We start from the raw sequence: 13,275 nt of genomic DNA, 5'->3' as shown, positions 1-13,275 counted from the left end.
TTCCATAGTAATCAGAATAAAATCCAAACGCCTTTTGTGGCCTATAATGCCCTTTGTGATTTGTTCCCTGCCCTCTTCTGCCACTTTTCTGCCTGCTTTCCCAAAATTCAGCCGCATGTTTTTCTGTCCCTCCAAGTACACTAAGTTTGTTACACTGAGTTCCTTTTTGTCATGGAGGGTTGAGCTCAATGATGAAGCCTTCCCGGTACATGCTTACCTCTACTCCCCAGGCGCTCCTGTCTCATTAGTGTTTGGTTTTCTTCATGGCACTTATTACTATACGAAATTATCTTACTTTTAGTTAGCTCATTTTAACATTTTAATTTTAAAGTGTTATAAAATTCTTTGAAGCCACACTGTAGAGAACATTAAACCTACTCTAAGTATGTTTTTCCTTATTGTTCCCTGTGAGAGAACTAGACAGTGCGTTAATGCATTGTTCCTTGTGTTTACTGTTGTAAACTCCATGAAGGCAGGAACCAGGTCTGTCTTTTACTTAGCATGGCATCCCTGGTCCTGAGGACAGTGCATGGCAAATAACATGTATGTTAAATGGAGGTATGATTAAACAAACAACTAGTAAGTGATCTAAGAAATGATTTAACTCTGGAGATTTTTGGTCAGTGTTATAGTTTAGTTCCGAATGTTCAGAATTTTTTTTTTTTTTAATGAGAAGCCAGTATTTTGCCGTATTTTGCTGCTTGGAGTGTCTGTCTTGATTAACGTTTTAGGTTAGCAAAATTCCTTTCCTCAACTTCATTTTCTTTATCGTATTAACTTACAACATTACTTTTTCTAAGATAACGACATATCTTTAGGTCTTCGATAGATGCATTTCCATTAGTAAAAATCAAATTGAAGGGCATTGGCTGTAGTCATTTGCTTTACTTTTCGTGGTTGTAGTTAACAAAGCGGCAATGAGCAGTCTGGTTCTATGTGGGCGTGGGGTGGGGCAACTCCACTTCCTTTGCCCTGGTGTGACTGATGAGAGCCTGTTATTCGAAGGTGCATAAGCCTCAGGTTGAGCTTCAGAAACATCTAGTGGATCCACTGGCCTCTCACCATCGTTAATTGCATCAGTGCTCTTGCTGTGGTGGGAGCGCTGATGATGGCTGTATCTCACTGAGGACTTGGAGTCCCTGAGACCAGGAGAGGCATCTACATAGGTGGAAGAGGGTTGGACAGGCTGAGGCGTTGCCTCCAGCATCTCTCCTTACTCCAGTCCTGCTTGGAAATGGAGAAGTTTTGGAAATTTTGAAGCTGTGGGGGAAAACCCTCTTGTTTTTTACTGAACTGATTTTTGCCTGGGGAGAGTTTAGGAAATTTGGAGGTTTCAGTAATTTAAAGTTCTGTTAGTGTAGAAACAAAAAAAAGATATTATGTAAAAACTGTTTACTCATAAAATATGATTAGCATATAATATTAACATATTAAGTATAATTGAACTTTAGTTGCACACTTATATTAATATATTTGACTCTTTTAAACTTTGGCTACAACAGAACCAGACATGTAAGGGATTTTTGCATCTTGGTTTCAGAAGCAAGTATAATTGTTTTTAGCATTATGGCAAGAAATTGAAAGTGTGGAAGGAGGAGAGTAAAATGGACCTCGCCATAGCCCATCCCCCCACCCACCCGTTTTACTGAATTCAGATTTTGCCACAAAGAATTTAGAGATAGCTAAGAAAGATGAGATTGCTTGTAATAGGCATCACTTTTTCTTCTGTTGCTTTATCATAATCAAAGACTTAAGTATTCCTTAAAAAAATTTTTTTTTAAACAAGGATACATATATATAGTAAAATATTTTATTTCCCTACTCTTAAAAAAAATCAATTGGTAGTGCTCTTTTTATTTAAAATGTTTTGGGTATATCCAAGTACACGTAGATCTACCTCATTCTTTTAATGATTCCCTAGTAGTCTCTTATATGGATGCACCATAATTTATTCAGTTTGTTTCCTATTTTTCTACGTTTGGGTTATTTGCAGTTTTTTTATGCCACAAACAGTATCATGGACTAATGATACCCGAATTTGCTTGGGTTAAGACAAGCTTTCTAATACTTAAAGTGTTGTTTTTTCTGAGTTAATGTATTTGTAAAGGTAGACTGTTCTCCAGCCAGTCCCTGCCTCCCAAATGCAGAAGAGAGAGGAACTGGGTGCAGTACAGTAAGAGGAGTTGGAGGTAAAGTCCTGCACCCCCCCGTCTGCCATGTTGCAGAAGAGACGGCGTAGGCAGAATCTCCAGCAGAGTCTTGGGGAGACCGAAACATCTGAGGATGTCCGTAGACCTCCGAGGTGTTGAGCATGCCTTTAAAGCCCAAGGCCTGAGTGTGTGCTTGTTTTTGTATTTTGGTTTTGAGAAAATTGCAGCAGCCTGGATTGGCTAACAAATTAGATCAAATTCTGGAAATTTTTTTGTATGCTTTTGTTCATAAGCAGAAATGCAGATAAATTAAAAAAATAAAACAGTTGATTTCTATCTGAACTACTTGGTAAGGAATTTTAAACATGATGCTCTGCTTCCAGTGCAGTAGTGTCTGAAGGAACTGAATTTGGAATCTTGAGGCATTCTGTAGTTGAATGCTACAGTGTAATATCTCAATAGTCCAAGTTCTTAGTTACTACCCTTTACTGGAAGAACTTCAAAACACTCCTCAGAGCATATATTCATACCCCTGTCAGTATCGCCTCTGCATACTGCTATCTCCTGTAAAATGCATTCCTCAAAGAATGTGTAACAATTCATGGTAGTGTATTATTTCTTTTTTTTTTTTTTTTTTGGTGGGAGTGTATTCCTCACCCATGACTGTCGTTGCTTGCTCAGAGGGCATGCACACGGCGCTAGTGGTGGGTGGGTACTAGTGGTCTGTGAGTGCTGGTGCACTTTCCAGCAGGGGCTCTCAGCCACTGAGTGCACTCCTGGGCTTGCCTGAGCCAAGTGTGTTTGCTCTGCAGTGGCCTTCTTTCTGCCATTTATTTTGTGTTCTAATGAGTAGTTTTGACCCATGAAGGGAGACAAAAGGATGTGACTTGTAGACTTGGACTTGTGGCAAAGAAACAGTATCACACAGTGTGTAAAAAGTAAGTTTTATGGATCAATAAGGTGCCTTCAAGAAGTGATCTGAGAAGAAGTATGGGCAGTTAGGGTTAGTCAAGTTCTTTGCATTGTGAAAGGCTTTGTAAACAACAGCGCAGCCTAGCAAGTTGGACCATCCAGTGTTTAAAGAACAAGTGAAAGAAACAATGGCTTGAAGGCATGTTTTAACTTCAGAGGATTTGAAGAGGACTGAAGAACAAGCTAATTGCCTATGGATAATGCCTAATAAATTTACACAGGGTGTGCTTTAGTGACCTCTCAGATTCTTCCAGTCATTCTTGTTGAAGAAGGCACTTGTGATTGGCTAGTGTGCACACTAGGACTAGTTAGGGGTACTGACCTCGAGGCAGATGGTAGGCACTGAATTTCCTTCTCTTGTGAAAATGACAGTACCCCTCTTGGAGGCAGGAACATTATGGCTGTGTTAGAAAGTAGTATTTTTTTTTCTCATCAGTGAATTGGAGGCACCATGATCTAATACCGTAGAAATTCGTTTAGCAAATGCTAAATAGCTGTGAAGTGAAGCAGTGGTGCCAGGGGTTTAGGGAATGCAAAGGTGAGTAAGTTTCCTGCCCTTGAGAAGCTTATAGGGGGATAAGATATGATACAGAATAACTTCTGTTTAAGTGCTGTCAAAAAAGTACAGAGGGCCTCCTATACAAGATATTTTGTGGATGTGGGAAGGGGCTAACATCTTTGTAGGATATTGTTTTGAGAAATAATTTTTTTGGGAATAAAGGTCAGGGGGTGAGTGATCTGTGAATATTTATTCATATATTGTATTGTTAGTGTAAGACTTCCTAATAAGCTAAAATATTTCAGTTTTTAATGGAGAAAAAGTGCAATGTAAAATAAGAAAATAACCCTGAACTTTTCCCTTTAATCCTTTCCCAAGCCTTTATCTTTAGTGCTGCTGCTTCTTAAAGCGATTTAACTTTGGTGAGGTTCCTGCCAACTCTTCCTTTGTGAGAGTGGTAGAGGAAGCAAAGAGCAGCTACAGTGATGTCTGGGCTGTGGTTCCTGGGCCTGCAGGACCTGGAGTGAGCAGCAGTCGGGACATAGGGATGCAGGGGAAACTGTTAACTTGTGGCCATGAGCATGCGGGTTGGGAAGAATTACAGCATATCCTCAGTGGGCCCTAAACTTTTCCTTTATATTATCTGTTGAGCTCCCTTATTTGCTCTTTAATCGCTGAGGGAGGTTATAATGATGAGTGCTTATATGTCAGTCATTTGCTAATTTGATTTGTGGTTCTGTGTTTTTGTGAATTTTCCCTTTCCAGTACAGATTAACCTTAAACTTTTTTTTATTATTAATTTTTAAATAAAGTAGTTTTAGTAGAATGGTAGGAAAGGGACCAGAAAATTGAGTTCACGTTAAGCCTACTGGAGCATTTTGGTGGGGTAGGAGGTTTTAGAAGAAATGAAGTGCCTTTTTAGTACAGCTTATTATTTTCCTGTTTATACTTTTATGCTATTGTTTGATATAAATATTACCTTGGCAATTGTTTTCTTTAGGCAGTGGTGTTTATAAAGTGAATGGTCAGAAGGTTAATTTCTCTTCAAGTAATTTTAAACCGCACTTTCTCAAAAATGATGAATTGCATTTTGGGGTGAAACTTTTTCTAAAGGACTGCACGTACATCACCTTTTCAGCCATCTGTTTGGGGGCAATCTTAGCCCTTCAGAACACAGCTCAACACCTTGAACAAGCAAAATTGATTTCAAAGTGCTGGCAATAAATGTTATAAAGCTCCTGTACCAAAGCTGATTATTTTTCTTCTTTGGTTCTGACCCAGTTTCACTTTCAATTATGTATGGTTCTTTTTTTTTTTGTGAGGAAGATCACCCCTGAGCTAACATCCATGCTAATCCTCCTCTTTTTGCTGAGGAAGACCGGCTCTGAGCTAACATCCATTGCCAATCCTTCTCCTTTTTTTTTTTCCCCAAAGTCCCAGTAGATAGTTGTATGTCATAATTGCACATCCTTCTAGTTGCTGTGTGTGGGATGTGGCCTCAGCATGGCCGGAGAAGTGGTGCGTCGGTGCGCGCCTGGGATCCGAACCTGGGCCGCCAGTAGGGGAGCACGCGCACTTAACTGCTAAGCCACGGGGCCGACCCATAGGTATAGTTCTTAACCATTTTCCAACCTTCCGTCAATCAGATGCCATCAGCTGGAGGGAGATGAGTAGAGATTGTTAGGGCTGCATAGCGACGGCAGCGGTCAGCAAAGCCTGGCATTACCTCTGGGCTGGGTGTAGGGTTCTTTTGAGACGCCAGAGTTATCAAGGAAAACTTAAAAGTGTGTTCAAGACTCTCAGTCTTAAGATAAGGAAGTAAAAATTTATTTTAAAAATATTTCCATCCCCTATTAAAATATGTTTTGATGCGTAAAGAAGGACCAAGCTTCATTTATATCTGGCTTTATTACCTTGGTCCAAAAATGAAGGGAATTGGGCTTCCAGATTCCTTCTAGTTCTCTATTCCTCATTGCTCTCTAGAAAATTTACACATGATAATTTTCCTCTTAGAAATAGAGTTAATAAGGTAATACTCTATCTCTAATTTGATCAGTTAAATAATAACTGAGTTTATAGATGCTTATGTATTTCTGTACCGTTTCTTTAATATTTTTATAAAAATATTAAAATTTTTATAACCCTGGCATGTTATACATTAGGGTTTTCCTGTATTGACTATTGTAGAATGTTAATTTGCAATTATTTAATTTTCTTTGGCTAAAGCCATTATCTCACCTGGTAGGAGATAATAGAAATTTCTGTTAATGTGAATTCCAGCAAGATTCAGGGACCAGCCCCTTACTTTTTAAGGGTCAGATAGGAGTTCAAATATATTCAGAATTTGCTCAGCGTCCTCACTGTCACCACTTTGGCCCTAGCTGTCATCTGGTCTCATTTGGATTATTGTAGTAGCCTCCTAACTGGTTCTCGTCCTTCTGCCCTTGCCCCCTTCAGTCTACCCTTGACACAGAGGGATCCTGTTAACAGGTAGGTCATATGATGTCGCTCCTCTGCTCAGAGCCTACTGCTGTAGCTGAAGTCTTTACTGTATCGTGCAAGGCTCCCATGGCCTAGCCTCCTCACCTCAGACTTCTCCCCCTTATCTGCTCCGGCCACCTGGGACTCATGCTGTTCTCCAACATGCCACGGGGGCTCTCTTCCTAGGGCCTTTGCGTGCGTTGTTCCCTCTGCCTGGAATGTCTTTCCTGTAGATATGTGCAGGACTAGCTCCCTCACTTCCTTGGAGTCTTTTCCCAAAAATCACCTCAGTGACCTGTGTATCTAAAATTTCAGCCCTCCTCTAACATTTCATATCCCTGCCACTGCTTTGTTTTTTTCTCCTTAGCATTTATTATTTAACACTGTATTTTACTTATCTGTCCTGTGTGTTGTCTCTTTCCTCCACTAGAATGTAAGCTCTTTGAGGTCAGGGATTTTGTCTGTGTTGTTTACTACTATATCTCCAGCACCTAGAACAGGGTCTGGCCTGTAGTAGGTGCTCAGTAACAATCTGTTGACTGAATGGATGAATGAATATTTCATAGCATAGTTCCCCAGGGTGAGAATTATATAAATTCTGAATTGGGTGGGGTATCAGTCAGTGTCTAGTCAGGAAACCGGTCCAGCTGCTTCAGTCAAAAGGGGATCTAATTCTAGGAATTGGATACAAAAGGAAGGGCTGAAGGAGCAAAGAGGGGAGGGTGGTATTACCCTGAGCCCACAAGCCCCCATTTTCCACCAGTGGTGCTGGATGGAGTTCACTGCTACCAAGCAGGAACCTGTACTCCTGCCACTGCTGCTGCCAGAGCCTAATGGAGCACAACTGACAGCGGGGCCGGGAATGTACATTTCAGGTCTGGATATTCAGGGAGAGTTTAGAAGGGTAGGCGTGGGGCTAAGTACCAATGTAAACTATTCAGCCCATGTGGTATTTATTTAATTCACGTGTAGAGATAAACTTAGATGTAGGACAAACTAAATTGAGTAGTTTAGGCTGTGATACCAAATTAATAGCACAAGGTAAGATCTGAAGTGTGATGACTGAAACATTAGAAAGCTAAGAATTAAATCCCATCTTAGCCTAGTCACATCCATGTGTTGAACCACAAAGCTGAACTCAGCTTCTAGAAATGGAACACGACAGGAAACATCTTCACTGTGGCTGTGATCTCTTAGTGTGATTAAGTGCTCATTTCCGTGAGTTCAGTAAATCCGTGTTTAGGCCCAATTGTGTCTGAGATTAGATCTCTGTTACCTAAAGGATCATACTGGCCTCTCCTGATCTGATTACAAAGTGGTTACTCAGAGCCCTGCTGTCGTTTACAGGTCCAAGCTGTGATAGCTTTGTATTTATACTTCTGACTAGGTGCTTCTCCCTTGGCGACTCCGATCATCCCTAGCTTCCCACTCCCCATGCAGCGCCAGGTCTTATTGCTCCTCTTCTCCCTTTCTCTCTCTTCTCACTTTGTGAGCAAGGACACCAAAGTCTAAATATACTTGATTGCTAATTATATTCATGTTCAGTGCTCGTCAATATTTATGACATGACTCTATCACTAATAAGCTTATTTTTCATTAGAGATGGCAACTTTTTTTTTTTTTTTTTTTTTAGTGAGGAAGATTAGCCCTGAGCTAGCATCTGTTGCCAATCCTCCTCTTTTTGCTGAGGCAGATCGGCCTTGGGCTAACATCCATGCTCATCTTACTCTACTTTTTAATATGGGACGCCTGCCACAGCATGGCTTGATAAGCGGTGTGCACACCTGGGATTCGAACCTGCGAACCCTGGGCTGCCGAAGCGGAGTGCGCAAACTTAACTACTATGCCATCCCCTAGAGATGGCAACATTTTTGATCTCTCAAGATGTGGAGGGAGAAAATAGTAGAAATGGTAGGAATTGGTGGGACTTCTGTTTCCCTTGCCCTTCTCCCCAGTTCCCTGGGCCCCTGTTAAGATTGGCCCAGGAATTTAGGTTATCTGTTTCTTGGATGTGGAGTCTGTCATTGATGGACCAAGAAACTACCTCCTCCACCTGCCTGTCCAGAAAGAAAGAGAAAATGAAATCCTATGCAATGATTATGTTTACAGATTTAGAATTCTACCATAATTTAATTTTTATGGAATTCACAACCTTTTTTCCTTAAAAACAAATTCTAAGGGCTTTTAAGGTTAAAAATTATCTTCAGAGAGTAATTTATCATGTTTTTGATGAATTAAACAATTTTATGTTCAAATACCAGATTATTTCATTCATCAGGTTATTGTGGATTTCTGTAATGTTAATTCTTTTTATTTAAGGATGATCCTGTGCTACTTGTAAACAGAAATAAATGGATCTTTCATGTGCTGGTTTGGATCCATCTTATTATGTTCATGGGTTAACTTATAAGATATAATCGATTTCTTAAAATTGTACCTAGCTATAGTCCCTTAATTTCCTAATAGGGTTTAAAAATTATTTTCTTCAATCAAAACGAACTGAAAATAAACTTGTATTATTTTTGTTTTCCCATAGACCAGAGTTTTTCTCTGGCAAACAATTTAACAACTGCCAGAGCAGCTTAGATTCTTCATTTTTTGTGCCACCTAATAAATAAGGGCTTAATATTCGCTTTTTCACCACTGACAGCCATGACATTTTATTTGATGCTATAGAGAAGGAGTTCTTGAGAGGAGGGACTGTATTGGGTGGGGATGCTGGCCTCTGGTGTATTTGCATTTAGTCTTTTGTAAGTCCCTTTCTGAATCTGAAGTGCCACTTCAGAGAGAAATATTACTTCATCAAAATTCTAGGAGAAAAATGTTATGTTTGAATTTAAGCAAAAATCATTTATTTTCCCCTTAAACATACTTCTAATACTTTCCCCTTTTAAATAATTTTATTCCTGCCTTGAAGTTCCTCTGTTTTTGAGCTGTGGTTATTGGAGACTCTCATAGAAAGGTGCTGGGCTGATGGTGCTGGAAGGTTGTGACACAGAGCAGGTGGGAGGGCAGTACTGCTTCCCTGTGTCCTCAGATGCTCCCAAGAAGCTGATGTCTTATGAAAACATCTTTAGAAACTGTTATCAATTCATTTAAAATTTTTTTAAAAAATTTATTTATTTTTCCCCAAAGCCCCAGTAGATAGTTGTATGTCATAGCTGCACATCCTTCTAGTTGCTGTATGTGGGATGCAGCCTCAGCATGGCCGGAGAAGCAGTGCGTCGGTGCGGGCCCGGGATCCGAACCCGGGCCGCCAGTAGCGGAGCGCGCGCACTTAACTGCTAAGCCACGGGGCCAGCCCTGTTATCAATTCATTTAAATTAGATCTCCAAATGGCAATAGAGTGCACTTGAGCCAGGAAAATATCTGTGACCCAGCAATACGTACTTGCTTTTGACTTCTTAAAGGTATTTACTTTAACTTTTTGTAATAGGTAATTTTAAACATACACAAATGAAGAGATAATAATATAATATATTCCCGTTTACTGACCACCCTGTATTAACATTTTTGCTATTTTAGAGGCATTTTCTGATGAATTTAGGCATAAAACACTTGTATTTCATATCATCTTTTCCTCCTCTTGGCATTAGGTTTTAAGCAAATTTTTCTCCTAATTTATGTGGGCAGATTTAGGTATGCCCTAGTAACTCCCCAGACTAGTTGTAGAGAAGCAATAACTGAATTTGATCTTTCAGTAGAAATGCACTGAGTGTAAAATAAACAGATTGCTGCTAGAGCTGTACTTTATGAATAGGTTAAGTTATATATAGAATATTACTGTTAGGTTCAACTTAGCCAATGAGGAACCTCTACTTTCACTTACAGTATGGAAAAATCTATATTATAAAACTCTGGTGGAAACCTAGATATAGATTGGAAATGTTTTCTTTTCTTCCCTTCTCTTTCCCTTTCCTTCCTCCATCCTCTTATTTGTTTTTTTTCCCTACCATTCATTCTACAAATATATATTGGCACTGTATATACAACCCAAACAAGATGGAAGCTTATACTGTGATGATGTGGGCCTCGTAAGATCAGAGAGGAAACTATTGGATTTGGTGATTGGAAGGTCATTGGTGACCTGGCCAAGAGCAATGTCAGTGTGTGAGGATAGACTGCAGCCAAATTGAGGAGGAAGTGAGGAAATGGCATATGTAGAGAAGCTTCTGAGATGGGACTTCTTACAGTGAAGGGACACCAGGGAAATGAGACGTTCTTGGAGGGCACGAGGGGATCAAGAGAGGTTTTCTTTTATTGAGATGGCAGCATTGAAGCATGTTTGTACATTGTTCTGATGGGACTAATCTGGTAGAGAGGGATATAGGACAGAAGGAATAACTGAAGGTTCTATGTTATTAAGTAGGTGAAAGGGCTAGAATGTGGACCCTCAGGGAAGGGAATTTCCTTTGTCTGAAGGATGGGAGCAGATGCAAGCAGGTGGTGGGAAAATAAAGAAAGTTCCGGGCACCCTCACATTACTCTGCATAATTAACTTTTTTCTCTCCTAGTCCTTGCATTCTTCAATTTTCTGAATGTGCATAGATATCCAGTTTGTATTAAAGAAATGAAGAAACAGAAGTTTATTACTACTTATTGTACGTTGAAATGCATCTTTTTTAAGGAGAGAAAGAAAAGGGTTTAGAAATAGCACAAGATGTATATAGATGCTTACAAGAAGTCACATTCATAGTAAAGTAATCGCTTTTGAAATATTGCTAATATTTTTTGAAAAGTGAAGTATAAGCTGCAGCAGAAAGGAAGAGGCATAGGGATGCTTTATTTCGTGAGGTTCTCTCAGCGTGATGCTTGAATTTCTCCAAGTTGCTATTTAAGTTCAGCCTTAAACTTGACAGTGTAACATGTTGCATTCCTATCATTCTGCTGTTTGAGGAAGGTTTTCTTTATTAAGTGTGTAAGACTGAGTGATGCAGAAGGGACATGGGAGACTACTTACGATCAGGTTAGACTATAAGCCCCCAAGAGGACAGGGGCTTTGTTTTGTTTACCACTTGATCCCCAGGGCCTGTAACAATGCCTGGCAGATTATAGGCACTCAGTAAATACCTGTTACATAAAGGAATAAATGAACTATTAAAATAAAGTAAGCATCACTGTATCAGTGGACCTGGAGAGTAAAGTGACTATAGCATCCTCAAAATGAAGATGTTTTCTCTTTTATCCAGAGATCAAATTCTTACAGGAAAGAGTGGAGTCTGGTAGAAAGAACAGGCGTGTTAGATTAGACAGATATGGATCCCATCTTTCTCTTTAACACCTTCGACGTGTTTCTTGGCCTCAGTTTCTTTATCTCTAAGATGGGAGTAGTAACAGTATACTTTGCAGAATTATTGTATATTTGTATAATGTATATAAAATACTCAGCATACTACCTGACATAGTAGGTCCTCAACAAAAGGAGGATCTCATTAGTTTCCTTTTTATTGGTGAGGAAAATTGGCCCTGAGCTAACATCTGTTACCAGTCCTCCTCTTTTTGCTGAGGAACATCGGCCCTGGGCTAACATCCATGCTCATCTTCCTCTACTTTATATATGGGACACCCCCACAGCATGGCTTGATAAATGATGCATAGGTTCACGCCCGGGATCCAAACCTGTGAACCCCAGACCACCAAAGCTGAGCGCTTGAACTTAACTGCTACGCCACTGGGCCGGCCCCCGAGAATAGTTTTTAATCACATGTAACTGTTAGAATATATAAAGAGCTCTTTCAAATATATAAAGAGCTCTTTCAAATCAATAGGTAACAAAAGACAGCCCAGTAGAAAAGTGACTTTTGGGCACTTCCCAAAAGAGGAAATCCCATGGTCAATAAACATAAGAAAAGGTGTTCAACCTCACTTTAATTGGGGAAATGCAAATTAGAACATAATGAGATCACATTACACACTCACTAGATTTGCAAAAGTTTAAAATCTCACTGTAGGAAGTGAGTATGTGGAGCCATGGGAGCTCTATTCACCGCTGGTGGGGTGTGAGATGGTACAGCCACTTTGAGAAAGTTGGACACTATCTGCTTTAAAAGTTGGAAACATGCTCATTCTGACCTCAGCTAGACTGACATGTTTGCGGCCTGAGGCTGGCACTGCGATGATCAAGGCTGTGATTGTAAGGTTCCTAGAGCTCTTGATAGCGAGTGAGCAAATTGCTGCTGCTTTGGAGTTAGGAGTGGGAACTTGAAGTTCTAGTAATTTTTCTTACTTTGTCCTTTAATTTTTTAATGACTGTGTTCTGGATCTTAGAAAGCCCCATATTTTCTTTTCTTTTATTGCTAAAAGTAGGGTGCTAAAAAGACAGCAGTCTAAATGAAAGAAAAACAAATATATTGTTTTTGATGAAATAAGTCTTCCCCCACTGCATACCTTGCCACTGGAGGCAGAAAATTGAAAGACAAACAATGGTAGGCTTTATTTTTTCTCTTATTTTTTAAATAGATTTATTGAGATATGATTTACATATTATAAAGTTCACCTACTTAAAGTATACAATTCAATGGTTTTTCATATATTTATGGAGTTTTGCAACCATCATCATAATCTGTTTTAGAACATTTTCAGTGTTCCAAAAAGAAACTTTGTACCCATTAGCAGTTACTGCCTATCCCTCCTCTCCTGCCTTCTCAGCCCGAGGCAAGTGCTAATAGACTTTCTGTCTCTTTAGGTTTGCCTATTCTGGGTATTTTTTTTGTGTGTGTGTGTGAGGAAGATCAGCCCTGAGCTAACATCCGTGCTAATCCTCCTCTTTTTGCTGAGGAATACTGGCTCTGAGCTAACGTCTATTGCCAATCCTCCTCCTTTTTTTTCCCCAAAGCCCCAGTGGATAGTTGTATGTCATAGTTGCACATCTTTCTAGTTGCTGTATGCGGGACGCGGCCTCACCATGGCCGGACAAGTGGTGCGTGGGTGCGCGCCCGGTATCCGAACCCGGGCCGCCAATAGTGGAGCATGCGTACTTAACCACTAAGCCACGGGATGGCCCTGTGGGTATTTTTTATAAATGATATGTAATATGTGATCTTTTGTGATTGGCTTCTTTAACTTAGCATAAAGTTTTTGAGGTTCGTCCATGTTGTAGCATGTATCAGTGTTTCATTTCTTCTTATTACTCAATAATGTTCTACTATATGGATATATGACATTTTATCCATT

General features: G+C 39.8%; 1 protein-coding gene across 7 annotated transcripts in view; it reads left to right on the top strand.

The window, feature by feature from the left end:
- Nucleotides 1-13,275, top strand: part of SFMBT1 (Scm like with four mbt domains 1) — a 122,602-nt gene that overhangs the window by 11,943 nt on the left and 97,384 nt on the right. The gene's annotated exons all lie outside the window — the stretch shown is intronic.

This window comes from Diceros bicornis, chromosome 2, assembly GCF_020826845.1.
Source record: "Diceros bicornis minor isolate mBicDic1 chromosome 2, mDicBic1.mat.cur, whole genome shotgun sequence".
Taxonomy (NCBI): Eukaryota; Metazoa; Chordata; class Mammalia; order Perissodactyla; family Rhinocerotidae; genus Diceros; species Diceros bicornis.
Note: the sequence above shows the minus strand (reverse complement) of the source record. Positions and strands in the feature narration are given on the sequence as shown.